We start from the raw sequence: 11896 nt of genomic DNA, 5'->3' as shown, positions 1-11896 counted from the left end.
TGAACCTTCGAATTCTCATCTGCACTCAGGTGGACAGCTTACGAGTGACGTCATAGTGCTGAATCTTATTATTTTATGCTCTTATATCATTCTAGATAGGTCAGGTGGTGGGTCAAATGACCCATAATTTTTTCAACATGGGCCTGTAGTCTATATGAGTCATTCATTTAAACTTGATTTAAAAATGTAATAAATTAAAATTGTTTTCAATTGTGAATAAATGAAGTTAAGTATTTAATTTTTGTGTTTTAGGCTTCAATTGTAATTAAGAAAATATTAAGAGTAGTTAATAATTTTCAAAGAGAACTATAAGTATTTTGCCATTTAAATATATCTATAGGCGATGGGGCCAAATGTTAAGCATAATTAATTATGGTTTATAAAATATATTCTGTACAAAATCACCTGTATTTTCTGAATTTCCTTTGATTTCGATCATCTTAAATATATATTGGTGTGTCGTCAAAGCATCATAGAGTTAATATATTCCTTTTCATTTGAACATAATATTGTTAGAGTTATAATATAAATTAAATATATTAATCAAATGAATATGGTGATATTAACATAGGATATTGTATAGAAAAATCACAACGAAAATTCATATAGAAACATATTTAGTGTTATTATATTTCGCCTGTAAACCTCCATATTCCTTAACCGAGTAAAATTAATATATATGTTATTTGCGCATTTATATATTTTAGATTTAAAAAAAAATGTATGTTACCAAAAAAAAAATGTTACGATCAGAGTGCAAATACAATAAACTGTTACAAACAATTAACAAAATCTATTGAAAGTAAACCAGTGTAATTATATTTCAATTATTTGTTATCAATAATGTAACAATGTAATACGATAAAGTGACAATTGAAGAAAAGACGTGTGGCACTCGGGGACTGCCGCGGTAAAGCATGCTATGCCTTCAAGACACACCTCCGAGCCCGTCGGAGTGGGGAGCGTGAGGTTTTTTCGTTACGGAATTTCTCGATTCGGTCCCCGCGCTCAAGGCCCGCGATAGAAGCTATGCTTAATAAAAAACAAGATGGAAGACAGAGAAACGGGAAGTCTTTTGACAAAGACTTCGCGTTTCTCTTCTTGTCATTTGACAATGACATTTCCCGCGTATTCGTTCGCCATTTTTTTTGTTTTTCTCCAATTGTCGCCTTGCCGATAAGTTATTTTGAAAGGAAACTCGCATAATGTAACTGTAAAGCCTTAATATTTAAGCGTCTTTGACTCTTTGATTCGCAAAATAACCAAGGCTTGGAAATAATTTAATTTTTAGTCATAGTTACATAGTTACTCATTGTAGATAGTAGAATAATTTGTTACTTAATGCTTCGCAGGTAAGGCGCACATAGTTTGTGTTATATTTAAAGGTTTTAGATATATTTTATAAATAAATATTATCATTTTCTTGTTTGTTTTATTGTAATTTTCACCAAATCAAAAATGCTAAACAATTTGATGATATATTTTGTTAAGTGGCAATTAAAGCGAATGAAAAATTCTATTATCATGACTCGATTTTTGTGATATTGTTGTCCTGCAGTAATCACGAGGATTAATATGTAATCCAGAGTGGTAAATACTCGAATTAGCTTGGGAATCAATTTTATTAGCTCAGACTACCAGACTACCCTTTTTCAGTTGTTGTTTCAGGAAATGTATGGTAAAGTTGACGGAAAACGCGCGATCTACATATATAATCCACGAGACATATTACGTGAGTATAACATTCGAACGTTGTATTGTTTCTAGTGCACAATATTCATGTGTTATCTATTGGTATTACATCGAATAAAGGTATTGTTATGTTCAAAATTATCATTTTTATTGAAAACTATCATTTTCATTGTGAATTTGTAGAGAAAAAATGCACCCGAGAAACGGGCTCAAAATCTAGTGTTGACTTAAAGAAAGAGACGACCAAGACCTTAGCTTCATCTGCATCAGAAGCGCCTCGTACGTCGTCTGTTGGGCGCTGTGTGCAGTGCGGACGAAGACGAAATAGAAGCACCCGAAGACGTTGCCATGGATGCAACAAATATATTTGTCCGGATCATTCCAGATATGTGTGCATTTCATGCTTGAAAAATTGTAATTAGTCATAAAACAATTGTGAATCGACACAACTTTGAACACGCAAGTGAAGTCGCGGGTGAAAGCTAGTAATTCATAAATAAGTAGGTGTTACTGATTTTTGATCTCTGTGTTCTTAAAAGAATATTGTGATAATTTTCTTTTGAATAGTAGATACGTTTTTTTTTAATATAAATAAAGAAAATTGCATAATTATGAATTTTATTTCAAAAAAACTAATACGGTCTACATATTATGTAGTCCGTGCGATCTCTTCTATCATCCTAATTTTGTAGAAAAAAGATGCACTCGTGAAAAGGGGTCCAAATCCACCCCAACATCTAAAACATTAGTGCACGTCGTCTGTTGGGCGCTGCGTTCCCTGCGGAAGAACTCGCCATTACCAGAAGACGCTGCCAGGTATATCTACCAAATACAGTGTGCAGACCACTCCAGTTTTGTATGCACTTCATGCTTAGAAAATAGTTCGTAAATATAAGCTACAATATAGGGGAGACCGAGGGGTTTTGAAACAAAGGTGAGTTGAAACAGTCCCGATTTCTCGGAACCTAAAACCGTTAGCGATCTGGAATCGTTTTTTATAACCACCTCCCACAACCCGCTATCGCGTCAGTTTACGCCGATGACGTCAGTTGTGCAGTTGTGTAGTTCTGAATGACATGTGCCGAAAATCGCTAAAAGTAAGTATTTCACGAATTTTTACGATGCTCGTACTTTATTAGTGGTTTTGTATTTTGGGTTGAATTATATACGTTTTGAAATCTCATTATCTATAGATTCATGAAATATACTTGGTAAATTTGATTTCTGTGTATTTACTGCTTGATCGTGATTTGAATAAAAATTGGGAGGTTTTTTCTCACTGAGGTGTTTTGAAACAGACTGTTTCAACTCTCCTCGGTTTAAATTTAACATCTGATTATAGCTAAGAAATAAAAAGTACAAGGATTAATGCATTTTATTGTTGATTTAATGTGTTTATTTGTTTCAACATCCCTACTGAAGAAACTAAAGCAAGAAAAAGATCAAAACCAGGCAGTAAAACTAAAAAGGTTAAGGTTCTCAAAAAAAGAGAGGAAACGAAGAAGGTGATGAAGGAGAAGAGGATTAATCCTGCTGCATTTGCTGTATGGAGCTATATTCAAACTACTTGTCCGATTAATGTGTTTCCAATTGATCTTTGACATTTTTTTCGAGTATTTTTACTTAAATAATTTATAGTACTGATTGTAATACTTAAAAAAATTACTGATAGTTAATAACTATTTTATGTCAAAGATTTAGTTATATAAGATTGCAATAAAACATTTTGTTGATTCGACTGATTATAATTGATGTTACGCATAAGGCGTCATGTTAATTTTTAGTAATTAACGAGTTTATTATTTGTATTAGACCTACTTGACTGATATGTCATTAAAATATTACTAAAAAGGTTATTGATTACTTGAAAAGATTGATTTTAATTAAAACCTTTAAATCAAATCATCATTTTTATTTTGCAGCTCCCATTACTACCCAAAATCGTAATGTTTCAACTCTCCTCGACCTCTGTTTCATCTTACCTCGGTATGAGGAGAGTTGAAACAAGTTGACTTGTTACGGTTAAATCGATTTTTCACCACATTTTTTAAGGCTTACAGTTTCTTTTTGCTAACCATTCGCAAGTGTATAGAATAACCTATCGATTGGTACTAGTACCTCAAGATTTCTGATTATAGTTTGAGTTATATTAAACAAAACGTGAAAATTGTTTCAACTCCCCTCGGTCTCCCCTACCTACTGATATTTTGATTCCTATACAAAGTGGTTTTTAAAATAATTATATCGATTTGGAATCCGGATAGTTCCCGTTCCCGTGGGATTTAGGATAACACCTATCCTATGTCCTTCCCCAGGTGTCAAGCTATCTTTAAACCAAATGTGAAGTATTCCATGCAGTACTTTCTGAGTTTAGCCCGGTCATACATACATTATACAGACATTCATTAAAAACTATATTTTTGGCTTCAGTATCTATTGTAATGTAAATTACGCCCCAAGTATTATTTTAAATAAATATTCAATGTACAGTTATGAATTTCCTACGATTGTATTATAATATATGTTTAGATGTATATATACCTACCTATATATTCGCATCTGAAACTATACAAATTGGATTTGCCATCTCCAGTATTTCTAGTACTTTCCCTCCAGGGCCCACCCCACACTGAAGGTATATTTTGGTAATAAATAATGTTTTAATAATTCAGAGAAATTTCTTTGTATAGGAAAATTATGTTACGAAAAGTAAGGTATTCAGTAGGTACTGAATAGCCTTGTCATATAACCTAAGTATCTTAGTTAAGTTAATCATAAGTTACTGTCTAATATTTTTATTGATTTTACGTAAAATATCATTAAAATTATTTTATTTTCTTGAAATTTCCTTAACTATTAGCAAATAGAGATGTATAAATTATATAAATTCTAAAATTCGTTGTTATCTATTAAATTATTATTGTTACTATGTAGAGAGAAATAAAACACTTAATATAATTTTGACTAGTTTTATTCAAAAACATCCAATTACATCAAATATTTATTTTTGGCAATATCCATACATATAGGTAACAGTACACAACCACTTCATAGTAAGAGGTAGGGAGGTATATTCATTGTATCATGATATACTATCTTTCTATACAAATATTGTACATTCTAATTTCTAACCTAGTAATTATATTATATTAATACATAAATTAGTAACAAAATTAACTATTAAAATAAGCTATAATATTAACAAAAAAATACGTGTGGCACTCGAGGACTGCCGCGGTAAAGCTTTTGCATAGCATTGGCATTGCATCGCTCTGCCGGTTGGAGTGGGGGGTGTTAGGTTTTTTCGTTACGAAATTTTTACGTTCGGTCGCCGCGCTCAAAGTCTGAGATAAAAGCTATGCAATAGCTTAACAAAAAAGATGTAGCGACCAACAAAAAACGACAAATTATAAATATATATGGCAAGACCCAAAGTGCACAATTTTGGAGTCATTGGACTAAAGGAGAAGTAATAAATGAATTATTTTACATTTTTTACTCTATTCTCATGTGTGTTTTCTATTGCACCATAACAAAAAAATAGTACCATTTTTATTTAATAAAATAAATACAAAAACATCACCTTTCTTAGCTATCGTTATACATTTTTTTTCTTACAGACATATATTTAATATTAGTTATAATAATATTACGTTATTCTAATTTTATATGTAAAATTAATATTTATATCGATATTTTTTAATTAAGCTTACCCTGTATATGATAGGTTCAAAAATGTACAAAATATCATTGTTCAATTTAGAATAACTTCAATACTGATACATAAATATAAACCAAAATTTCTGTAATCAACGATCAAAAGCAATCATAATTATTAACATATTGTTAACGTTTCTTCATTAGAAATAATTTACAAAAAAAAACATTGCTGAATACATACCAACATAAAAAAATTGTAGAATAAAATACACAGCATATGCAATATATATGCATATTATCAGCTATAACTTGAGTTTTGACACAATTTTTGGCAACACATCAAAATAATGATTTGTGTTTAATATTTCCATTATTTTCATTACTATTTTTTATAACCATTGATACACCGACAAATATATGCCGAATCTTATTTAGGAAAAAATCATTATCTACACTTTCAGAAAATTAAATAATATATGATTTTAATTGCCTTCTTACAAGTCGAGCAAAACTAAATAAACCTAGGATATATCGTGTGTGTGTGTGTGTATGTGTATATTATACATATAAAATCAATAGCCAGAGGCAACTACGCTATATATGGTGAATCCGAAATATATTAGTCGACATATTTTGTTAAAAAATACCACCGGACACGGTACAATGTACACCTTTATTTAAATTATATTTACAGTGTAATTACTTAACATTAATTCTAATGATTTGTAAATTTCCGCAATCGATACGAAAAAAATATTTTTCATGACAATCTGATGCATGTTGATATATGTACCAATTAACAATAAAAATATTACAACCCTGTTATTATTGTTTCAAACGTTGAATTCACTAACTCTTGAGCTGTTACAACTATTTACAATAAATACAGCTTATTATATCGTATTTAAATCGTTTAATGTCTATTTTAGACAATTTGTACTGTATATCATTTTATACGCTAGGTTTTGGGCAAAAAGGGGGTAGGAATAAAATACAGGGGCTTTTTAATATCTTTTCAATTCACATGGATATAGATTTATCTTTTAATTTAATTAATATAGAGACAACATTTTGTTTCGAAATAAAAAAATTGTCACACAATAAATAAAATAATATTTTTTTCAAACAATATACAAACATCTCATTCCAATTTAAGCATTGATAGGAGGTTTCGGGCCACAATTATGTATGCTTTGTATATAAACGATCCTGCCTCTATACGTGTGAAGTGCTGCCTTACACCACGGCCCCCTGGAGCACCTCCATCGAATCTTACCATTCCTCGCGCATCCATTAAATCTGAACCTATAGCCCCCCACATTAATGCCCATTTTCCCTTGCTTACTCAGACAGTACGACGCGAAAGAATCCGGCCCGGAGATGGTCACTGAAACAAAAAAGAAGGTTAGATTTGGTATTGAAACTTGTAGATTGGTCCATTTTCTTTCACTTAAGACTATGCGTAGCTTCTTATAGCAATATTTTCTACGTATACATTGAAACAAATATTTGTCATTTACCCTTTAAGCAATGTGTTATGAGGGCAAACACTGGGTTTTAAGAATATTCTCTAGCGATGCTTTTGGACAGTGTAGACCAAAAGGAGCCAATAGGGTAGCCAAGCCAACTTATACTGGACTATGGTCCCGATCATTAGGTACATGACATACGATTTGGCCACCGCATATTGAATTAGCATATCGGTGCATCAAACGAACATAGAGCTAGAGTTACAGCTAGAGCATACTTTCGTGATCTTTGAGTGTAAACGAAAAGTCGTATTCAGTGTTGTTCAGTATTAGAACATTGTATCGAATCTTTTATCTTAGAACACACTAAGAACAACGAAAGAATGCTCAACGCGTGTTTACACTAAAATAATAATTAGATATAGTAGAGTTAGAGTTAATATTCGCTCGTTTCATGTAAATACACCGCATTAAGAAGGTACACAGGGAAATAGTAAAACATCTAGATATTTTTAATTCTTTATTAATATAACATAAGAATTATCTGAAAAATAACACATGATTCATACGATCCGTTATCCGTGATCCGTCAAATCATTGCATTGAACAAAATAATTTCTAATTAACAACATTTGTCGCCCAAATTTTCAGAAAAAGGTGTAAATTCAAAATCAATTCTTCCATTTTTTTAATATTTTGCGCCATTTTCTTTACTTATCATGCCTATAAAAGGGCAGGTACTGTGTATAATTTTAATTCCTTAAAAATTATTTTACCTGGCTTTAACTAATCCTACATTTTCAGTGAAATTTGGCGTATCGAACCGGGGATTTCCCGTCGTGTACGTCGGTAAACACAAGTTCATAAAGCACGAAGCATATAAGGAGAAAATTCGTTGGACTTGCAACAAGCGGATACAGCTGGGGTGCAAGGCTAGTCTCACCACATACGACAATGTTATAGTCAGAAGTTGCTTAGCACATAACCATTCGTAGCATTTACTTATTGCATTTATTAAGGTGCTTTTCCACCAGAGTTGGCGAGGATGCGTAGCGAGGGATGTGTTTGTAAAGAACCAATAGTATCGCTCAAATGCTAAATGAAGCGATATGAGCGTAGAAAATGCCTATATATTGGGAATGATATCAATCAAAATGTATCTAATTATTATGTCAGCGTTTGTTAAGTTTCTGGAAACGACTAGATTATTTTGTATATTTGGTAGGTTTTAGGCCGCCTTTCCATCTGCAAGAAAACTTCCGCGAGAAATGTCCTACAGTCTGTCTGACAGCAACTTGTAAGTCTAATTTCGCGTTTCCACCTGCAAGTAGACTTGCAAGTTGCTGTCAGACAGACTGTAGGACATTTCTTGCGGAAGTTTTCTTGCAGATGGAAACGCGGCCTTAGAATGTGTTGTGAACTTTTATTATACTACTAATTAATACGGTATTCTCGGTAGAACAACCTTTGCCAGGTCACCTTATAATATAGAATTTGTTAATAGATCATGGTAAATTTGTGAATAAATAAAAGTGGATATTTTTTATGCATAAATGACGATTTAAAATTTTGTTTAATAGCTAATAAACTTGAATATAATAAGAGAATGTTTACATTGATCGAATTTAAATTGAAATTTGTAAATTTAGTGCCTTATAATGCCTGGTAAATTATATTTATACTAGAAATATATTTTGTAATTCCTTGATAGACTTATCATAGATATAAGGTCCAAATTTGTTATGTAGAATTATTCGTTTTATATATTCCTCATTTAAGCAAAATATTCAGCACAAGAAAATCTTAATATTGTGGAACGATTTCAACGTAGATAATATTATTATATAAGTTTTAACTGTGTAAGAAATGTTTGAATAAACTTTGTTTTACCTATTGGCTATGTTTTATTTGCTTTTTAGGGATATACCGTATATATGAATTTTTATAAACACTTCAGGTATATGAAAGTGTTATGGTTGACAAGTTAATCATTATCACTATAAAGATTAAATATACTGCATATATTTAAGAAAAGCGCAGTCCCCAATTAAAATAGGTTAGGTTGGAAAAATGAGATAAATTAATTGTCAAAACGTTTATTTGGAAAAATCATACATTAAGTTTGATAAAAAAATCACGAGACATGTCAATTAAGGCGCGGGTCAAACACAAGCGGTGCGGGCGCGGGCGTGCCATAAGCGCACCTCTTCAATCTGTTTTGCACCACGTCCTTCTTCTACATTTTGTATGAAAGAATTTTGGAAAGGCGTCGAGACGGCACGCCACGGTTGTGCCACGGTTGCGCCGCTTTTCTATAAAAGAACTTTGGAAATAGCCAATAGCGCACTCGATGCGCGCCGGCAGTGGCACGCCCGCGCCCGCGCCGCTTGTGTTTGACCCGCGCCTAAAATTGTTTTATAGAATTTTCGGGATTAAAACACTGAAAGAAATTTACTGTAAAAAATATAGTTAAGTAAGTATTTAATTTTTTATTTTTTATTGTATAAGTTCAAATAATACCCAAAAACAGAATAAACGATTCACAATACACTTAAAACTAAAAGCATACATTTAGTAATACAAATAGAAGTTATTCAGAGGATTTATTATCTCCCTCTCCATCTTCCGATTTTGATGCAAGAGGATCCTTAGCATCACTAGCAGGATCCACTTCATCTTGTTTATGATTTTCTTTTTCATTAGAATTAATATTATCAGAAACATTATTTTCGTTCACTACAATATCATTAGGTGTAGCGCTTTCCTTAGCCTTTTCTTCTTCACTCTTATTTTCCAATGACACAGTATTAGATATAACGGGAGCGAATATGTGTTCTGGATTTACAGAATTTTCAATATCAATGAAATTGAAATTTGCCTCGTCATCCTTCACAGTTTTACACTCTGACGTAGATACAGGAGTCTGATTAGTAAATTCAAAGTTTTGTTGAATACAAGACTTTCTTGTATTTTCTAGTTCCATTTCTTCACCATCTGATAGTATTTCTATTGGAGCTTCATCTCTAACGACCTCAATGACGTCATCATCAGAGGTATTACCACTATCTATTGTTTCTCTGGCTCCTGTTGTGATAACGTTCGTGCTGATTCCGCGAGCTGAAAATATAAAAAAGTAAGTATCTTTCTTGAAATTTATAACAATGGGACAATCGCCAATGAGCTTATCGTGTAAACAAGCATTATTAATTGAGAAAATGATTGATAATACCAAATAAAACGTTTTAAACACGTTGGTGTTGCCTGAGGCCCTCAGATGATGCATAGTGAGGAATGAATGATTAATAGAGATTTATTTGTATATACTCAACTTTTCTCTAGTAACAGACACATTCAGTAGATGGCACCAAATTGTTATTTATATAATGATTTTATTGAAATTCGACGAAGAGCAACAATTATTCAGCTTGTGAAACAACATAACTGAATAAATCAATAAACGGTATTTATTCATAATAAGTTTATTAGGTACCTATATCTACAATTGTACTAGCGACGGATTGTATATATCCAAATACAATTAATTAATTAATAATAACAACAATTAAAATCGTATATCATCTTCTTATAGAATTATAAATTAAATGTACAAAAACCTTAAACAACTATAATCTGTATAAATAAACAAATAAAAACGTAAAAAGACAACTATTATTGCTTTTCAAATTACCACAATTTGTACCAAATCAACCGTACTCAATGAGGATACAATAAATTAATAAAAAAATAAAAAGTTCCTATAATAATACTTTACCTACTATAAACCCTTAACTAAGACCCATATTTACAAATTACATCTGGAGTTGCATTAAAAGCTCCTCTATTGATGGAATAACAAAAAAAAATTCTTATCCATAAAAAAAATATTAACTAATATGTCGAATAGTAATGCTATCGAGTGGACATCAACAACAAAGGATATATCTCGATCTTAGAAAACGATGAAGCTAGCTTTCCACCCGCGCCTTCGTTGTGTAAAACTTAACAAATTATAAACTAAAATCTTCCTAGAAAAACATTGCTTTTGCATGGCCTATCTATTGATGAAAACATAATTAAAATTGGCGCTACAGTTTTTGAGATAGACAGTGATAGAGTTTTTATTCACGCCCCAATAAGAGCTTACTTCACTTCATAGACCACCTAGTCATAATAAATTTGCATCCCAGGTTCTTTCTTGCTCCAATACGAAATTCTTCTCTTTATCCTCAATTGTGCATACTTCAGCGGATCTTGTTTTATTCGTCTGTACCTCGCTCTCTCTGCAATCTTCTTTCTTTGCAACACCTCCTCTCTAGTCATTTTTTGACGCTTTCTTTGTCTATCTGCAAATATTTTGTATTTGTATCTATATATAAAATTCTTACGTCACAATGTTAGTTACCTTCCTTCGAAACGGCTGGACCGATTGTTATAAAATTTTGTGTGCCTATTGGATAGATCTGAGAATCGGCCCACATCTATTTTGCATATCCGTGATAAGAGTAAAGCAGAACAACGTTTGCCGGGACAGTTAGTTACTAAACTATAATCTCGATGCTGCACATGATTAATTTACAAATCTGAATAAAACACAATCAACGTTTATAGACCTTTTATTATAAATTTCGTGTCTTTTATACAAGGAAAAAATCTATATATATTAAGTACTTTCGAAAAAATATACGCGTTTTATTGTGTTAGAGCTTTCGGCTCTTCTAGTTAACAACAAATATGAAACATTATTTCCAATGTTAAAAAAAAAAAACTTATCAACAATATCCTCTCAATTATATAAATACTCAAAAATTGTAAAATCTGCTCAAACACAATTTGTTAAACGCAAAATCTTCACTCTGGAGTTACTCATAAGTGAGTGTGTTCTTCTGAGGGATATATGTCGCCGCTGATAATACGAATTTTACATTTACACCCATATTGCAGTCTCTTGCTGCAGCGCCAAAAACTCCTGTCTGACTTTACATAATCCAAGTGAAAACGGTGCTCTCCCAGGATGAGGATTTTGCCTCCCCTGGATGTCTTAGAAATTATACCTGCAGATAAAAATATCAGTTAAT

Source organism: Colias eurytheme, chromosome 5, assembly GCF_061535395.1.
Source record: "Colias eurytheme isolate Ceu_HAF_F1 chromosome 5, ilColEury1 Martin Lab GWU primary, whole genome shotgun sequence".
Taxonomy (NCBI): domain Eukaryota; kingdom Metazoa; phylum Arthropoda; class Insecta; order Lepidoptera; family Pieridae; genus Colias; species Colias eurytheme.
This window is presented reverse-complemented; position numbering follows the sequence as displayed.